This window comes from Sander lucioperca, chromosome 18 (genome assembly GCF_008315115.2).
Source record: "Sander lucioperca isolate FBNREF2018 chromosome 18, SLUC_FBN_1.2, whole genome shotgun sequence".
Classification (NCBI taxonomy): Eukaryota; Metazoa; Chordata; class Actinopteri; order Perciformes; family Percidae; genus Sander; species Sander lucioperca.
The window spans coordinates 22,014,419-22,034,635 of NC_050190.1; the positions used below are offsets into that span (position 1 = coordinate 22,014,419).

At 40.3% G+C, this 20,217-nt stretch overlaps 1 long non-coding RNA gene across 1 annotated transcript; it reads left to right on the forward strand.

Moving 5' to 3' along the window:
• Positions 1-1,747: 1,747 nt before the first annotated feature.
• On the forward strand, positions 1,748-19,490 carry LOC116057587. Its single transcript, XR_004106853.2, has 3 exons — positions 1,748-1,759; positions 11,087-11,091; positions 19,406-19,490. It is a non-coding gene; the product is annotated as an uncharacterized LOC116057587 (long non-coding RNA).
• Positions 19,491-20,217: the final 727 nt, after the last annotated feature.

Here is a 20,217-nt window from a genome sequence, read left to right on the forward strand (position 1 = left end):
CCTTTTCTGTCTCCTCTCCCTGAGCACTTCCCTCTGTCCCATTTCCCACCTCTGTCTCTCTCCCTTTGCTTTCTGCCAACCAGGATGCTGACAATAGCTTCAATAAAGATGAACTGAAATAGGCTGTGGCTGGATTCGGCTTCCCAAGACGCACAATGGAAGGACCTAGTGCTGTAATTATTACTCTGGATTCCAGCGCACTGCTCAGCAAACTCATTTTCCCTGTGTTCTTCCTCTTTCTCTATCTTCATCTCACTCTATGTGTCATTTTCACCTGTTTCTCTTCCTCTCAGGTTGGTATTTCTGTCTGCCTCTTCGTCCTCCCCTCTTCAGTTTGTCTCAGCTTCTCTTTCAGTCCCTCCCTTTTTTGCTCCATCTTTTTCACCCTGTTCAACTCAGTTCAGTCCATTATTGTTGTTTGCTAAAGTAGAACTATAATTTCACAGCTGAGGAGCCAGATCAGGTCTGGAGTAGTGATTAATAATCTGACGGTGAATAATGATTTCATCCTCCATATTCAGCTGTAGGTAATTATTCGCTGTGTAATCGCGGAATAGATTTGCTCATGAAAAACAGACTTATTCAAATGTGAGATAGAAACCAGAGCGCCTTGGGTGTGTCGAGGCATCCATGAAGCTAAATTTACATGGGCGGGATCCAAATATAGGCCCGGGAATAAGATTAGAACATTAGCGTGGGAGTCACTTCAAGCCTTTCTGTTCTCGAAGTCTTACCCGGTCTTGTTTCAGCCGCTGAAGTGAGGCGCACTGCCTGCCTATCCTGCTCATCACAACTGTGATGAATGTGTCAAAAGAAGCGATGCGAGGCATCTTTGTCCTTGTATCTCTTCTTGTCTATAATGATAATGGATTGCATTTATTTTCTCGATGGAAGTCGGGGGATCAAGAGGTGGCGGGGGGAAGCGACAGACAGAGTGAGAGGAGATTGCAAGGAGGGCTGCAGAAATGAGCCTTCATATTTTGTTGATGTTTTTTTTTAATGGGTCTCAAAGCAGCTAACCAGCATACCAGGGGGTGTAAGGCACCTTGTAACTCACTTACAAGGATTCAGATGCACAAAAAGGAACCACTTGCTCCTTTGCACGACCACACGTTTAAGTCCATGAAAGAAAACATAACTCACACTTTGCATACTTAACCAAGGTGTCTTTATTTACATTTGTGTGGTGTGTGTGTGTGTGTGTGTGTGTGTGTGTGTGTGTGTTTGCACAGCTTTGGTTATTTTGGATCTCGCTGAGGATGCTAACACGCACATTATACAGATGATCAAAACAAAGGTCACAATGCAGTTAATCCCGGTTTTCATAGCAGTGCTAAGTGTGTGTGTGTGTGTGTGTGTGTGTGTGTGTGTGTGTGTGTGTTGCATGGAGGTGGGTGTTTGCTCAGGTTTGGTTATTTTGGGTGTTGCCAACGAGAAAGTGAATTCCTTTTACTGTAGGTACAAGTTTCTCTATCTGGTTGCCTAGGCAACCAAAAGCCTTGAGTTAATCCACAAAAGGCATGTGCGTGCATCCAGATGTACACACACACACACACACACACACACACACACACAGACCTGTGTGTTACTGTGGTAAACATGCAGCTCTTGCAGCAGATAAACAAGAGCTATCACCCCTGTCACAGTGTCCACTCTGGGGTTTGTTCTCACAGATCACATGCCAGATCACAAACAGGGTACGTGCGAGTGTGAGTGTGTGTGTCTCCCTGTGTGTGTGTGTATCAGGGGGATTTTTAAAGTGCCATTGCTTAGACTGTTTAGATAGTTCTGCTTGCCAGGGACTAAACAATCCCCTTCTGTACGCACAAACAACAACACACCAATACAGGCACACACACATGCATGCACACTCCTCCACATATGCATGCATAAACATACAAACACCCGTGCAAATGCACATCAGTGACAGGAATCCCCATTCAGGCGTGGGAGACGGGCGTCAGGTAGAATTTTTTCCCTCCATATTTTCTCATGATGACAGGTGGGGTAATGGGCCATTAGATTAACACTAAACAGAGGAGGTGGTTTTGAATGTAATGTAATGCTTTGTTGATAGAAAACAGACGGTGCTCTCCTCCTGACTTAGGCTTTTCTGCAGTGTATGCTCGTACACACTTTGCTCAAAATAAGGCCAATGATGATAGAATGAGGCAATCTCTGCTCTTTAGGTTGTGTGTGGCAGTAGAGAATAAAGGCACCAACACAGGGAACAGGATCAAGATATGTATGTGTGTGTGTGTGTGTGTGTGTGTGTGTGTGTGTGTGTGTGTGTGTGTGTGTGTGTGTGTGTGTGTGTGTGTGTGTGCGTGTGCTCATTAAAACAGAAAAAAGCACTTGGGAGAGAGAACCCTCCGTGCCCATCAGCAAGGATTTACTGTGGGAGTAAAGGGTCTCTCATCTCTCCTTAGACATTCCCTCCTCAGCCTGCTCCACTTCCTCACTGCCTTTTCTTAATAGCCATTGTTCAATTCTGTAAATTACCTTTGTCAGCACATACCCTGTGAAGACGGAGAGAGTTACAATTCTGACCGATTTCAAAGAGAAACTTTGTTCTTTATTCCAACTGTAGAGTGAAAAAGGGCAAAACTAGCCCGCCTTCAGCTGCAGCTCGTTTCAAGTTGAAACAGATGGTTAGACCGCGGTGGTGCCCCTGCAACAGGTCAGACTGTACGACTACAAAGCTAAGATAAGTAAGAATGACTTGTAACAGCGTGGAGCAAAAGATAAACAACACCTTGAAAGGAAATAAGTGAAAATTATTTTAAAATACACTAAGGAATGTGCCTACTGCTGTCATGAAAAGACAAAGAAGTCAGGAATATATTTTAGGAATGCCAGGCTCCTTTTTAAGTCCCCCTCCACTCAAATACGTGTTTTGCTTCTTACTTGACTCAGAGGTTTGGCCTTCACCGTGCAGTATGATGTACAGTATGTGCAGACTTTAACACTAGAGAGCTGTTTCACATGCTGAAGGACTTAAATCTGACTTTAAGACATGTACATACGCGTGGGATTTTGTGACATCACAATTCATTTGTTAGCCATCATGGTCCAGTATGTAACTTAGATAAGTGATAGTGAGACCTTTTTGTCCAGTAGTTAAACTTTTGAATAGGGCTGTCAAACGATTATTTTTTTTAATCGCGATTAATCGCTGAATGTCTATAGTTAATCGCGATTAATCGCATGTTTTATCACATGATTAAAATTCTATTATTTTGCATTTCAGAACTGTTTTTAAGTACATATTAACAATGGAAAGCATTTTTTACCAGTGTATCTTGATTGGGAATCAAATGAATGCGAAGAAGACTTTATGAACTTGATTTTAAGATTTGTATTTGTTTATTATTTATTTATTTATTTATTTATTTACTGTAAACAAAAGAAAAATGTGTGAATCTAGTCACACATTTGAATCTAGAGTCAATATAGTGTGCAGTAACTCTAAATAATTTTGATTACTCACTGACGTCCAGTGATCACCTTGCATCACTTTGCAGCAGTTCCAGTTGGGCTGCTTTCTCCCTGTCGTACAGGCTGTGTATGCATGCGTGAAATGACTGTCCCCCTCGACGGCAATGTATAAGACGGGTCAGAACATGCCAACCGTAGTCTTTAAGACTCGAGTCTTCTATGATGCTGACAGGTCTGCAGTTAGTTGCCATACATTTTGCAAGAGCGGTAGTCATTTTTTGGGATTTGGTTTCATCCACAGGTCGGCAAGTAGCACTCTCCAAAATAATGCTTTGCCTGAGCCCGCTAGCATCAACCTGAGTCACATTAACTGTACTATGCTTAGCTCGTAGGTGGTAGCTCAAGTTTGACGTGCTTCAGTGATATTTTAATTTGGCTTTACACAATGTGCATATGGCTTTTGACCCGTCCGGGAGTTTTGGAAAATAAAAAGCGCCATTCAGAATTTCGTTGCTGCTGTCTTTCTCCATCATGTCTGCAGCCTGCAGCAGCAGGATGTGTTGTTACGAGGAAGTATGGCAAAGTGCGGCAAGGGTCAAAATAGTAGCCTGTTAGACACGACGCAAAGCTGAGTGAATTGAAAATAAATTAATAAATGGCGGCATGCAATTAATGCGATTAAAAAAAATCGCGTTATGCTCGGACCTTAATCGCATTGCGATTAACGCGTTAATGCTGACAGCCCTACTTTTGAAATTAAAAATATTTACATTTTTATAGATTCTGTGTTAATTTTCTTTTTAAATGAGGGACAAGAAGAGTAATTTTGATTAGTTTTATTTTATTTATTTTTTTTTTTAGGGATTGTAATGTTTTTATATTGTGTAGCTTAATGTTTATGTAATGTATTTTATTTGTCTTAAAACATGTCTGGAGGGGATCCTTAAAAAAAAATTTAAAACATTATGATTTAAAAAAAAACATAATAAAAAGATTTATGTATAAACATTAGCCAGCACATTTAGAAAAAAAAATATGAGAATTTATTAAAAGTCAACCCATTTGTTGTTAGTTGTTAGTCACATTGTAATGTTAGTCATATGTCATGTTAGTCACATTAAGCCACAACTGAAAACAGGACGACGAGTGAGCATAGTGGAGCATTTAACAGCTAAAGAGCCAGCTATTTCCCCCAGGAGTTGGCAGAGACCAAAAGCAGAGCTAAAAGAGAGCCAATATTGGACTAACATTCACCAGGTGGTCAGAAAAACAACTCCAAATGAATTGCAATATCAATTGAAAAGGTGATAATTTGTCAATGTTCACAACTTGTTTCCACTGCTCCAGTGGCCAAAAAACAACAACATTATTACAGGTTTAACAAGGCTGCATATGCTGCCTACCTGGCTAAGTAGCTAGGCTGGGTTGTGACTTTGAACTACTTAGCATCCAACTGAAGAGCCAGTGTTCACAGCAGCAGCTAGCTAGCTAGCTGCTGCTGTGTGCTGGTTCATTCAGAGCTACCTCAGCAGTGTTGTGATTCTAAAGATGTTCCTTAGAGAAATACACTAAATTCTTTTAAAAGAGTAAAAAGAGTGTTTCTCTCCCTCCCTAAGAAAAGGAGCTAGTTATCTAGCTGGCAGCACAGTTCTGGCTGGCAGTTGCTGAGTCAGCTAGGAGAGGCTGGGGCCGTTGTGATTGGGGTGGGCTTCATGAAACTGGTGACAACTCCACGGTCATGAAAAGTTACATTACAGTAGTTAGAGTTTTGAAGAAGGGTATTTCGAAATAAAAAATGATGAAATAACATCTCATAGTAATGGGAGAAGTTTTAAAAATGTATGTCTGATTTATTTATTTAATATTGAACACCTTTGGGCTCCAAATTATACAGACTGGATGTACAAATGAGAGACATGTTAGCACTGTTATCGGCAGGCACCCGGCTCGAAACTGTGGGCCCCGTGACAACAACTCAACAGCAGCTCTGACACAATATCTATAATCCTTGACATGTTCTAGGGCCCCTGTCCAGGTCTGGGTGAAAACCCTTTATCTCCACAGTGTCAACTTTTCACAGACTTAGAAAAACTATTTTACTTTTGGCTGGGTGACAATGCATTTTTGACATCATCCAGTGGGTTTCTGAGAAGGTCTTATGAGACAAAGAGACAGGAAAATACAGTATATATAACCTACAGCGTAAGTCACCAAAATTGGGCTTTTCACATAAGAAATATATGACGACATTTTATATCACATACTGTAACTGAAGTGGACATTCATATAACACAACTTCATTGATGGCTGTGTTTACAATTCAACGGCGTAATTGCTTGAAGGTGAAACAATGAGGAAGTGCAACGTTCAGAAGCCAGATAGAGGGAGAAACAAGCTAAGGATTGGCTGTTTATGTTTGCGGCTCGGCGTCGGCAGCAGATCAAGGTGACTGAGTGTAAGCAAGCTAGTCAAGGCCGAGCCAAAGAATCCATATCAGGAGAGAAGCAGAGTTGTGAAAGGCAGATCAATGGGCAAACAACTCAGCTTTGCAACAGCAAAGAAAACAATTGTCTGCTCTGGCTAGAAGAGGACAAAAGAGTTTTGTTTTTTAATTCTGCTCTCTTATCTTAAGTCAGGGGCTGAAAAATGTGTGTTCTCTCTTTGAAATGTTTAGTTTTTATAAGTCTGGCCCTTAAAATGTTTAAGTGGTAAACTGTGAGAACATGTTATATTGTATCTCTGTAGTGCGTCCTTGCTCTGGTGTTTATGCACTTTATTCTGTGGAGAGCAGTCAAAATTGAAACAAGGAGAAAAGTCTGTATATTGTTTATGTCTTCAAGTTTATGTTGCTGTAAATTTAGCTCTCTTGGTTGTCTTTTTAGCTTTGGTTGCTCGTGCAACCTACCCAGTTCCTCTATTTACTCCAATCAAACTGCTGCTGCTGCGGAGTGTTGAGAACCACACATATAAAAGGCTTTCATGGGCTTAAATTTACTATTGTGCTGTTCTAATTGCAAAAAGGGAGAAAAACTGACATTTATGTGCACCAAAACGTTATCGTGACTGGATGGATAGCTGGATGGGGATTAGATTATTACTTGAATGGGGCGCCATGCTCTTTAAATTAACCAGATGAATCCAGGAAAAAGCAACAATCCCTCACCAATTTCACATTTTGACAAGCTGATGAAAATAAGGCAAGGGGGCAGTTAAAAGAAGATTTTAAATCCTAAAGACAACTGTTATGTGCAAAAGGGAGTACAACTCAGTATTTGTGAAATTGCACATTTGCTTTCTCTTTTGCCTCTTTTTCCTCCGTTTCTTCATTTCTTTAGTCAGCCTCAGAGGCTGTTTTCGCCATACATCTCTTCTTCTGGCCATAGGAGAAAATGATGTGTGATACAGCAGACAGACAGAAAGAGAGATACACAGACAGACAGAGATGCACAGACAGAGCGATACAGACAGACAGACAAAGACAGACAAACAGACATAGAGATACACAGAGAGATACAGACAGAGAGAGAGATACAGACAGACAGACAGACATGGAGATACACAGAGAGATACAGACAGACAGACAGCCAGCCAGCCAGCCAGCCAGAGAGATACAGACAAATTACCAGACCAGGAGGTGGTTGAATTATCTATGCAGCGAATCACAGCAGTTACAACTTGTGATCACAGAAGGAATGAGAGAGAGAGAGAGAGAGAGAGAGAGAAGCAAAAACATATGAGGGGGGAGGCGCAGTTGAAAGTAAGAAGAGAATGGAGCATTGGAGGGAATCAATGTTCCCTGTGCGATCTATAGAACTCAATGATCCCACTGCTGCCTGTCGACGGCAGCTCTCGAGATAAAGAGGGGAGTGAAGAAGCGAGGAAGGGGAGGTGAAGGAAATGTCTGTGCGAGAGGGAACAGGTCGCCCCTGTTTCAGCTGTATCTACTTGCAGTGCCGTATGTGATGGCGAACTCTGTGATGCAACGCAAATTTACTGTCCTGTTTGTCTAGTGACGCCGGCTGCAGAGGACAAAACACAAGACACAGGAAGCAGAGAGAGAGAGAGAGAGAATGGAAATGAGACAGAAAGAAAGAAAATGAGTGAGCCGATAAAAGGGAGGGAGGGAAAGAGAGACAAGGACAAGGACAACAGGGGAAAAGAGAAAGATGCTTTAAATGGAAGAGAGAAGAAACATGAGGAAAAATAAAGAGATGTGAAGGAAGAAGGAAAAGAAAGCTAAATAAATCCAATAGAAACCTTCCACTTACAGCAGCTGACTTCCTCTCAGAAAATCGATGCCGACTGTAGCCACAATCCCCAAAGGCCAAAGAAAAAAGATCCACTCTGCATGAGCGTTTTCACACTTATCACATATGTTGGTTTTGCTACACCTATAAGGACACTATTGACTCACCACTCATTTGCTGGAGGCCTACCAAACCATTAAACCTAAATGTTTCATGTCTTACCCTAACATAACCTGAATTTAACTTTAACCTAATCCTACAGGATGTTATGTAGCTCCTTGGCTGTGTGTTGTGTGAATGTGACAGACTATCCTCACCCAGAAAACGACCGTATAGGTCCATTGTGCAAGCAGCTCATAACGACTAGTATAAGTATAATAGTATAATATAATAAGTAGATAAGTACAATAGCGCCAAATTACAGGAAGGTTGAGGTGGTGAAATGGGTCAAACAAATACAGGACGTTCACTCAGGAGACCGGGGTTGGTGCCCCGAGTGAAAACAAAATGCAATGACACCACGTCCTCATTTAAGTCGTTTTACATGACTAATTTTAAGCCAATCATTGATGTTTTACCCTAAGTATTTTTGTTGCCTAAACTTAACTAGTTCTGTTTTACGACGTTAACGACTGTTGAAACGAATTCAAACAGCGGCCGTAACGTTAAGCGGTCACATGCATAGAACGGTCATATATGTTGTTTTGGGAGTCATTGACAATCGACCTAGTCTGTCGTTTAGGTATGAGGATGTGTTGGAATGGGAATTTATAAAAAAAAAGTGTGTTTCTGTCCATTCACTCTTGCATAGTGAAAGAGGGTATAAAATCACACTTTTAGAACATGAACCAACAGGAACAGATGATTCTGCCATCATATTAAAAACTGACTACTGTTATTTGATGTAAACAAAACGACATGGGAAGAAAATACTCAAAACCTGGCTGTCCCAAAAACTTCTGGTGCGTCATTTATCACGAGTCTAGGGCATGAATCCAGCAATTAGGTTTGCTGGATTTAGGTTATGATTTAAAAATTTCTCTTTTACCATGCAGTAACTCCAAAATGCAATGTAAAAAAGGATGTTTTCCTAACCTGAACCATCCCCCTATACTGCTCTGGGGTCTCATTTATAAATGTGGCGTATGCACAAAAAGGGGCTGAAATTGTGCGTACGCCACTTCCCACGCAAAGGTTGTGATTTATAAAAAACTAACTTGACGGGAGAATGTGCGGTCCTCCACGCAAACTCTGACCCATGCGTACGCACATTTTGAAGACAATGGGAATTGGCGACGCAGATGGTGAGGTGGTGAACTGAAGTCAGACTGCAGAAAGTAAATGTGGGAATAACGATTACTCGTAATACTTTCAAGTATTAATGCCTCACGCACATTTTTTCACTCCATATCATCCACGTTACCATGAAGATTAAATCCAGCAGTGTTATTTGCACTTGTACTGAGTGATACTTGTTCCATAAACACCTTGTAAAATCCAACTCAAATCTTCAATAAAAATTTGTTATTAATGTTTAATCTGCGCTTTTTCACCGTTACATTGTCTGCTACGGAGCGCAGGAGGAGGAGATGGCCCGACTGCATGGAATACAGGATAGCATAAAATACCCTACCATTAGATAACTGCAGAATACAGTGTAAATAACTAAATATCTGTCTTTAATACTGCACATATATCATCAAATGTCTGGAAGACTGGAAATACAGCCATTAAGTTGTCGCGCAATCGTTACACTTAATGTCCTCGTTACACTTAATGTCCTCGTTATCAGTCCGAACTTTAATACTGGTCGTGACAAAACGTGCATGAAGAAAAGTGTGTTTGCCTATTACACTTTCGTCTTCAAATTGTATCTCCGGGTTGGGGATACCACTAGCTGATGCTGGGATTTTGGCAAGGTGTTAACAATCACAATGTGTTGTAAACATATAAATACTGCGGTGACCTGTGCGTAATGCTGCATGATGGCACTGCTGGCACTGCAGGAGGACTACGGCAATAGAAGAATCAGGAGAGAAAGAGACTTCAGGGACCACAACGATGACTGGCTAATATGCAGATTTAAATTCCCTAAAGCTGTGCTCTTGGATATATGTACTTAATTGGGTCCAGTAGAGAGGGCATCGCGCCGGAACCGTGACATCCCGGTCCAAATACAGGTCCTCGCCACTCTGGGGGCAAACGGCTGTTTCCAAAGGGAAATGTCAGACAGCTAAGTGTTTCATATAAATATTATAATTTATATAATCTTCAACTTTATCACTAAGGCTTGTTTGGATATAATATATAGTTCTGTTAAATCTTATCATATAGGTCTGGTATATCGAAGCTGTCCCTGAGTGCCGTAATGCCTGCCGTTTTGGAAGGTATTATTAATATAGGTAGTCTATAGATCAGGTTTCCCTTCACTATGCGAGAACAGGCCGAATTTATAATTCAATTTGCAGCAATTCACCAGCGTCTGAGTTTTTTGCTTTTTCCCCGCCAGTGGTCATGATTCGGCATGATTCGGCATAACAAAATAACAACTGCCATGGTCATTAACATACTGATCAGCATTCATGAGGTGCTTTGCATTGACTATTTATGGTTTAAAATTGGCGTGTAGAGGGCGGGATAAGAGGCTGATTCATGTACGCACACTTGTGGGTAATCAGTGATTTATAAAGGGAACATTGCTTGTAGATGTGTGTACGCACGGTTTTATAAATCAGAATTTTTTTTGGCGTACACCATTTTTGGCTTTTGGGCGTACGTACACTTTTAGTAAGGATCCTACGCACAGTTTTATAAATGAGAACCCAGGGAGGTATCCCTCCCGAGATACAATTTGAAGACGAAAGAAAGTCTAATAGGCAAACACTTTTCTTCATGCAGGTTTTGTCACAAACAGTATTAAATTTCAGACTGATAACGAGGACATTAAGTGTAACGATTGCGTAAGAGCTTAATGGCTGTATTTTCAGACTTTGACATTTGATGATATATGCACAGTTTTAAAGACAGATATTTACTTATTTACACTGTGTTCTGCAGTTATTTAATGGTAGGGTATTTGATGCTATCCTGTAATCCATGGAGTCGGGCCATCTCCTCCTCCTGCGCTCCGTAGCGGACAATGTGACGGTGAGACAGCGCCGATTAAACATTAAGAATTTTTTATTTAAGATTTGAGTTGGAGGTGTTTATGGAACAATTATGGTATTCATGGTAACGTGGATGATATGGAGTGAAAAAATGTGCGTGAGGCATCAATACAAATATTAAGTGTAATCGTTATTCCCACATTTACTTTCTGCAGTCTGACTTCAGTTCACCACCTCACCATCTACGTCGCCAATTCCCATTGTCTCCAAAATGTGCGTACGCATGGGTCAGAGTTTGCGTGGAGGACCGCACATTCTCCCATCAAGTTAGTTTTTTATAAATCACAACCTTTGCGTGGGAAGTGGCGTTTATAAATGAGACCCCAGATCTGTATTTGACCCATTTTAACAATTTACTGTAGGAGCTGTGTAAAGTCACAGCACTGTGTCTGAGGGCCACCTCCAGTTTCAATACCATTGCCTTGGTCAAGAGAAGTAGCACTGATATTCGTAATAGCTTACATGCATGTCTTTTGATGTGGAAGGAAGCACCTGGAGCATCTGGAGGAAACTCATAAGGAGAACATGAAAAACTACACACAAAACGTCCCAAGTTGGGTTCAAAACCAGGACCTTCTTCCTGTGAGGCAATATTGCTCATGGCTGGCATTCCACTGTCACCAACAGCCTGCTCAGCTAAATATGCACTGTGCACTACCTGCCCAGGACAAAACAACAAATAGACAAAGTTAGCAACTAGATGGTGAAGAAAGTGGAACATCTAAGCCAAAGACATGTACACATATAAACTTAATCCATAGACAGAGTGGCATTGATCTTCTCATCTAACTGGGGAAAAAAAGCAAGTAGGCTTATATTCCCAAATGTCAAACCAATCCTAAAATGTTCGTTTTCAAAGCCAAAATTTCCTCACAGCGACAGTGGGTTATTTAAATTTGTCCCTCACACGTATAGCTCAAACTACTCTAAACTAAACATATGCACTGCCAACACTGACACGCTACACAGACAAATAAATGCAATATTAAATTGCATTGATGACTCATTTTAATCAATGGGAGACGGTCTAGCTGCTCCAGTCTCCGGGGCCAGCTGGCTCTCCCAATTCAGTGGGGGTTTACTCAGAGATCTACCGGATCGATAGATCACTTACCCATAGAGGGGAAAGAGAGAAGCATGAGCAAACCATGAATCTGTTCAGTTGTGTGTCTGTGCGTGTGTAAAAAAACTGATTGTATGTAGAGTGTGTGGATGTGAGAGAAAAAAAAGAGAAAAACATTTGTAGCAATAAGAGCTCTTCTGGGTCTGTGAGACCCATTCTTTTTAAAGAGACTTCATCATCTTCCCTTAGTCCCACTGTGTGTGTGTCTGCATGTGTGTGTGAGCATGCACTTATACAGCATATGTGTATGTGATATTTGGGCGTAAACAACAGAGAGACAGTAATTAGGGATATGCCATTTCCCTTCTTTTCACAGCTGCATTGTCTTTAAAAGGTGCCTATGATTATGATTGATGTGCCTTTTATTTGTGTGTGTGTGTGTGTGTGTGTGTGTGTGTGAGAGAGAGATTGTGATAAAGAGTTATTGTATTCGGACACAAGCTGTGCTGCATTGAAAGGGGGCCGTACCAAGTCATTATGGTCAGTAAGACATCCATTGATCAAACTGTCAAGTATCTCTGTGAGTGTGTGTGTGTGTGTGTGTGTGTGTGTGTGTGTGTGTGTGTGTGTGTGCTTTTGCCTGATAAGCTAATTGCCCCATGGACAATGGAAATAATACACAGTCTAATGGCTCAGAAACATTAAGTCAATTAGCAAGTATAACAGGCAATGATATAGTCATTCACTTACACATTTCCCCTCATCAAACACATTCAACTCACTGTCTGTTGTTCTTTTTTCTCCTCTTTCTGTGTGCTGCTGGTGTGTGCATACACCTACATGTGGTACTAACATGCATGCACTCACCCACTTATGATGTGTCTCTTCACTTACATGCAAACATCCGTGCATGCCAGCTAAAAAATGAGGCTACACAACGTGAAGAGAGCTGAGAGGTGGCGATACCTTGGGGAGCTGATTTACAGTGTAGAGTGACACACACACACACACACACACACACGTTTGCCAACGCAATAATTTATTCAATCTAAAAAAAGAAGATAGCTGCTGAATCCCTCCATCAACACAACGCCTTCAAACCTCACAACACGATCCATGAACACACCCAAGCAGCATTCACATCGACATGTAGAAAAGCTCACGTGTGCAAATGCACACATAATACACACACGGATCACATACAGAAGTATCAGGAATTAAATGGGATTAACTGTGGCTGCAGATAATCCAGTTTGTTTGGTTGTTGTTTTGTAAAGTCAGATTTTTTTTTTACTCGCTACATTCACAACAAGCTCTGGAGTTGAAACCCAAATCTGTCAATTTCCCAGTTAAAGTGGGCGACTACTTTACTGTACACATGAACGTGTTAAAGATCCAGATATGAATTGTATAATGAATTGTCTCTTTATCTTATCTCTATATCCATCCAAAAGGAAATTGTGATCTTGATTTGACTTAGCTCAGAACGTCACCAATTCCAGAAATATTTGGCAGCTTAAAGTTAAAAGCTTGAGATTGAAAAATCTAATTCAGCTCCCCATGTCGGCTCATGGAAAGTGTGCTCTGGAAAAATGAACGAGAAAGGCAGTTAGCACACACATGCTCCAGTGGAGCCGCTCAGCAGTCCCCAGTAGCAGGCAGGGGTTCTACTCCCAGGTGTGAATGTTTGTAAAAGCAGCAATATAACAGAAATTAAATTGAACTTGTGCAAATCCCAACTGCTGTCCATCATGGTGCTGCGAGCAATACTCACTGTAACTGAAGATCTGTTCGTTTAAAGGCACTTTAATTAAAAGGGTCAGTTAACCTTAATCACAAGTCTCACAAGTCTCTCTACCCCTTGTTGGATCTAGCCATGCAGAGAGTTTTATTCAGAGACATCTGCTTCTGAATTGGGTGCCTCCACGCTAAAATAGAAGAGAGATAAATGTCATTTTTGTTTGTGCTGCTCAAAGCAATAAAAAAAAATGACGGTACTTTATTTTACAGGTCCATTATTTTCTAACAATTTCTTAATAATGTCTTGAAAGTTTTCTGGAAAGAAATATGCATATTGGTACTAATTATGGGAAAATAAAGACAGGTCTGAGACAGATATTTTGTGTTTACAGTAGTTACTTGTGTTGGGTTTATAAGCAGTTGCTCATTTCCAGAGGAATTTCCCTGAAAAAAAGTGCTCTGTTTCAACCCAAGTAAATATTTAACAATTGATAATTAGCTTTTTGTAAGATTGCCTGTAGACAAACTTCACATTTTTGCATGTTAAGTTGGCCAGGATTAATCTGAACGCCACCTCTATTCTGCCTATTAATGATTCTTTCCAGGAAACTTCCTCGGAAATTGTCAGGAATCTATAAAATATTTATTTATATATATATATATATATATATATATATATATATATATATATATATATATATATATATATATAAAATAATTTACCTTAAAAAAACAACAGCAACAACTTCATGTCTTTCCGGTTTGTATTGATAATCCACATACAGTATCTTACAGTTTTTGTTGGAACTACTTTTTACCAATGTAATAGTGAGATCTGGGGATATCATATCAATCATATTAGTATACGTTTCTTCTCATACATTTTGCAACTCTTACAAAATGGATTAATCGTGAAAATCAGCACAGGACACAGGTGAGGAACATAACTAATCAGGCAACATTGTTGGCCAATTTTGATGATTTTGCTTTTCATACATTTCCGTTTTCTGGATGCAACTGCAAAACATTGTGCATGATCAGTGAAGCTCACCCTGAATATGCAAATAAAGGTTAATAAGGGGTGTGTACCACTTCTTTCAAGAGAGTAGTTCTTTTTATTTTGAATTGAAACTCTGCACACATGCTTCCTGCGGCTTCTGTCCCCTGTTCTGTTTGACCTGATTTATCTGTCTAACTTCTGGCTGGCTAAGCCTTGCAGCTTTCTCTATGATCTTGTCTAAATTTACATCTCTCTACATGCCCCTCTAATCGTGGCTGAGGAGAAGTTCTCATCGCTTTGATGAAAGAGTAAGAGGTCGATCAAATGCAAAGCAGCTTCTCTAAAGCCTCCTTTGCATCACACATAGCTCTGTCTTTGTGGTCTACAGCTCAAAACAACACCAAGATGGTCGGAAGGCAGCACTCCCATGAAATCCAATGATCAGACTTTGGTATTCCTCCATGAAGAAGGTGTGAGAACATTGTAGAAAATATGGGGGTTGCTTAGTGTTCAGCCGTGATAAAGATAGCAGGACAACTGTGTGTGTGTGTGTGTGTGTGTGTGTGTGTGTGTGTGTGTGTGAAGAAAACAAATTCACTGGATGGTATCTGACGGACTAGAATGACTAGAGAGAGACGTTTTGTCCTTCAACGTCCCAAATACATTAAAGATATTGTGCTAAATATGCTTGTCAGCATGAATCAATGTCAAGTTCAGTGTACTCTGCAATACAAACACAACACAGTGAATATCGACTGGGGGAAGACATTACAGAGCAGCAGATCCAACGCGATAAACAGGCTTGCCTCAGGTTACAGTACATGCTGTTCTGCTGACTGACAGTTGGTGGCAGTGTTGCACAAAGAAGTGTTGCAATTCACTCACAAAGCCAGTGTAGAAGCGAACCACAAGCTAGCAAACATGGATGTAAACGCTGCACGATTTAAGATATTCAACAAACTGACATTTAAAATGAGGACGGAAATGGACTCAACACATTTTGTTAGATCTCAAGGGTACAATTAGCATTTTGGTCAGGAACACTGAATGTAAACATAACTTGTTTATTTTATTTCTTTTTTTACAAGAAAACTCCAATGGTTAACTATAATTTGTCCAACTGAAAATAGCTAGATTGAAGTCCCATCTGTTGCAACAAATACAATGCAGCCAGACTGCATACGCCCCTTTCAGACATGCACCTCTTTATGTCAATGCGATACAATCAAATGAAACTTGAGAAATAAAACTTGAGAAAAAAAAGATAATATGACTTATATTTAGTTCTTTATTATATAAAGAAAATACTGGAGAATGGAGAAAGAACAAATAACATCAGAACAACCAACTCCGTATGACTACAGTCTTTGTGTTTCGACTCCGTTTTATCACTACTACAACCACCCTTAGCGAGAGAAACTGTCCCTTTATGATATACCACCCTGGCCTCCAGGAGCAATAAAGATGCTGAAGACGGGAAATCCAGTGAGTATATGCTGGTTGTTAGTGTGTTTCCATTGAGTGTTGTTCGGTTGCCATGAAGAGAGCAAGTTGCAAAAAAAAAAAAGAGTATATTAAAACCATTACTTAACCTATAATATTCATACAGGAACTATGATAACTTAAATGAGCTTCTAATTGCCTTAATGGTCGGTTACTTTGCATGACATGCTACTATGGGGAACTCTTGGATTGCACTTGATTAATATAGCTCCATATGCTATAAAAGTTTGTTATGGATGGTTGAAAAGACTTTTCACCTCATGAGTTCATGAAGGAGACCACTCAAATGGCCATTTGACCTCTTACCTTCTGAGGTGATACCAAAATATGTAACCATTTATGACTGCAAGCTCGAGGGCTTATTAGACAGACACACACACACACACACACACACACACACACACACACACACACACACACACACACACACACACACACACACACACACACACACACCTTCATCTTGGCAACCTAAATGTTGTTCTTATAAATAGCTTAGAAGTGATCTATTAAGCATTAATAAAACAGTTTTGTTCTATTTTCCTTCATCTCTCGAGCACACTCACCACCAGTGTGGCTAAGGCTCCCTTGGGATAATCTCCGACTGGCTGCTATTTATAGGGCTGCATCCCTGTAAATTAATATAATTGACAAGGGCAAGGACAACGTCTTTAATCACTTGTGGCATCTTTCCTGATTGAGCTCTCTATGTATGGTCTCCCTAAAAGGACTGAGCCCAGGATTCTGTTTTGTTGTTTCTGTGGAGCTTTCTATTACCAGCCAAAACGGAAGCCATTAACGGCCACTAGAGTAAATATTTAAGCAATAATGTGTAACTTTTTTGTTAATGTATAGTTTTTCGATATCCCTGTAACAAAAATGAACCAGTGTGTGTGCCCTAAGTATTGTTTGTGTAGGGAGGATGAATTCAGTGATACATTAAAAAAACATTAATGGGGATTTGCACGTTCTCTCTGTTCTTTTTTGGCAGGATACACCAGGCAGAAATAGATGGGACACGTAATAGCTGGATAAATCTCACCTTAACAGAAGTACATTAAAAAAGAATGCACTTTAACCTACTGCTATGAACATCTTCAGCGCCACCAAGTGGGAAAACCATGGAAGGTAGTATAAGGTGTAGATTCACAAGCTTTTCTGAAAGAGTTTAAACTGTAAAAATGGCAGATGAAAGTTTAGCAAAAGTTCACATTTTCATAATGATTTTAGATCTTGAGTTACACAATGTGCTACATTTTGTCCAAACTGATTTCTTACAGCAGGTGGAGACATTGGTCAACTTTTTTGCACAGGTCAAAGTGATGTTTAGTTGCCACAAAAGACTGGAGATTATCTGCTTTTATACTGCAATTTGCTTTAATAACATGCAGATACACTACTTAAGACTAATGTGAAAGGCTGTTGTGTTCCTTTAAACTCCTAATTAATCATTTCTGCATGTGTCCCCTGGTGAATCATTGAGGCTCCTCTGGTGGTTTGAAGTCAGTTTAACTTGATATTGAAATCCAACAAAATGGAATATGACAACTAAAATACAACTTTATTTCTCTCCTCACAGTTATTTCGCCTGCGGTTGAGTGTTAATGACTGACACAGGCTCATTCATTAGTGAAATTATTTATGCTCTTTCTGGTCTGCTCTTGTCAGTTATGTGCATACAGATCACAGCGAAAGAAGACAAAAGTTCAATTAGAAGAGAAAATCTGATAACTGAGAAACAATTGAATGCAGTCTAGGATGTGTGATTGAAAAGCTAAAAAATAATAATTAATTAATAATAATCACTTCCCCTCCTCCCAGTGGTGTAGTCTAATGTATTGTAGTGGGTATACTGTACTGTATATGTATGGGCCTATATATATGGGCCAGAATGGGCCTTTTTGGAGGGGGGGGCGGCATATCATAGTGGGGGGTCTGGGTGTCCTTGCCCAGGGAAATTTTGAGCGTCAAAGACTTCATTTCCTGCATTCTGACACACTTTTATGCACCAATTTACGGTGAAAATACCTTTATTCAGCCTATTCGAAGTACAGAAAAAAACACAGATGACAATTCAAAATATATCAAAATTATAATGGAAAGTATGTTGTTACATGCCATTGCGCATTTTAAGTGGGTATATGGAAATCCTGGAGCTTTCTTAGTGGGTATACTGCGTATACCTGCGTATCACGTAGACTACACCACTGCCTCCTAAAAAAAAAAAAAAATCAACCACATTTTTGAATCAGTTTTGGTTCTAGGTTAAGAAGCCCTCATTAAAAGAAATCAAATGGCTCTTGAACTTTAATCTAGATTGTCGATTCAACCCCAACCCTGAAATCAACTTTCTGATTTACATATATGGGTCAGGCACTTCCACAGTGGGGAGGATGGGAGACTTTGTGGTCTCTGTAGGCTAGGCCAGGCTTTTGAAGATCTGCAGTATGAGGTTTGTTTGGGGGGTGAGCAGGGGCCTGTTGGTGGAAGCTGTTTAGCTTTGCGTTTCCAAAAGTGCTGAATCGCTTAGAAGTGTAACGATACCAGCGAAATGAGCTTGCTACTGAGATCCGCTTCTGCTCCTATGGGGATTCTAGAGATACCATTAAAAAAAAGCCCATTCGTTCTTTGTTTGTAGCTACTGTTTATGTAAAATAAATAATGATAGCAACGTTAGGTATATTAAAAAATGGAAATACATTCAGAAAACTTGTGTTGTTGCGTCCAAGGCTGGATTACCAACCCAGCAAAGACACTTGGGGCCTGAAAGAGTCCCAGGTTTACCGTGTCGGTCAGTACGTCCACTACTGTGGCCCAGACTGTAACATCTCAACAGCTAGCAGATGTATTGCCTTGACATTTCGTACACATTAAAAAGGTACATTCATGGTTCCCAGAGGATGAATCCTAATGACTTTGAGTACCCTATCCTCTAGCACCACCATGAGAATCATTTAAACACCTTAACTACTATTAGATGGATACGCCATTAAGTTTGGTACACATTAAAAAGGTCCCCAGAGGAAAAGTAATAACTTCGGGGATACGCTGAATACCTACAAAACTAAATGACATTTACACCAGCCTAACCTGTACTTTGTTTTTAGTGGCATTTAGCAAATGTTAGCATGCTAACACGCTAAACTAAGATGGTGAACATAATGGCTGCTTCTCATGTCGCTTAAATTGCATCCCGACTCCTCCACTTGCCTCCCCTCCTCGTGTCTTAGTCGCTCCCACCGAGGAGGAACGGGAGAGACGCGAGAAAATCATGCGAGGAGAGAGGAAACGAGCAAATGTGTTTTAGAGGGATGAGACGTCCTTTTTCTCTGATGAGTCACATGAATTCGTCAGCTGTATGGGCGGAGTTAGCAACCCTTTCAGCTGCACGGCTTCTCGGAAGGCTGCTCTCGTGTTTCCTCGCTTATAGCTCCTCTGTGATCCCTCCTCAATGCTTGCTCTTCGGGGTACAAATAAGAGCTCTGTGATCCCTCCTCGATGCTCGCTCCTCGGGGTAGAAATAAGAGCTTTGAGACGGCCTTCGCCGAGGAGGGACGGAACAATATTCGGTTCAGCCGAGGACCAAGGAGCTACCAAATAAGAGACATGAGAATTAAGGATACGTGCATGGATTAAGTGCAAATGACAGTACAATGTCAAATAGATTCTTGTAACGGGACCCTTTTTCAAAATCGAGTTTTTGTGCTCACAGTGGACACATTCATAGATCAATTTGTTTTTAGTCAAATTACCACAACTTAACATGCAGAAACCCTTGTATTTCCAGCATAGGAGTACTGGTTACTCTCTGGGCAAATAATGAAGCCACCATTGAAAGTCTACTGTGTGCTCTGAACTATATGGGAATTTGGAGGTGACTGGACACATACTAAAAAGTGGCACAACAGAAATTGCAGAAATTATAAAGGCTTCCCTGGTTTCCTCTATGTATATATTTACAGTATATTACACTATGTAGCATATAATATATATATATATATATATATATATATATATATATATATATATATATAAAAAAAACAATCGGATCTTGGCTTT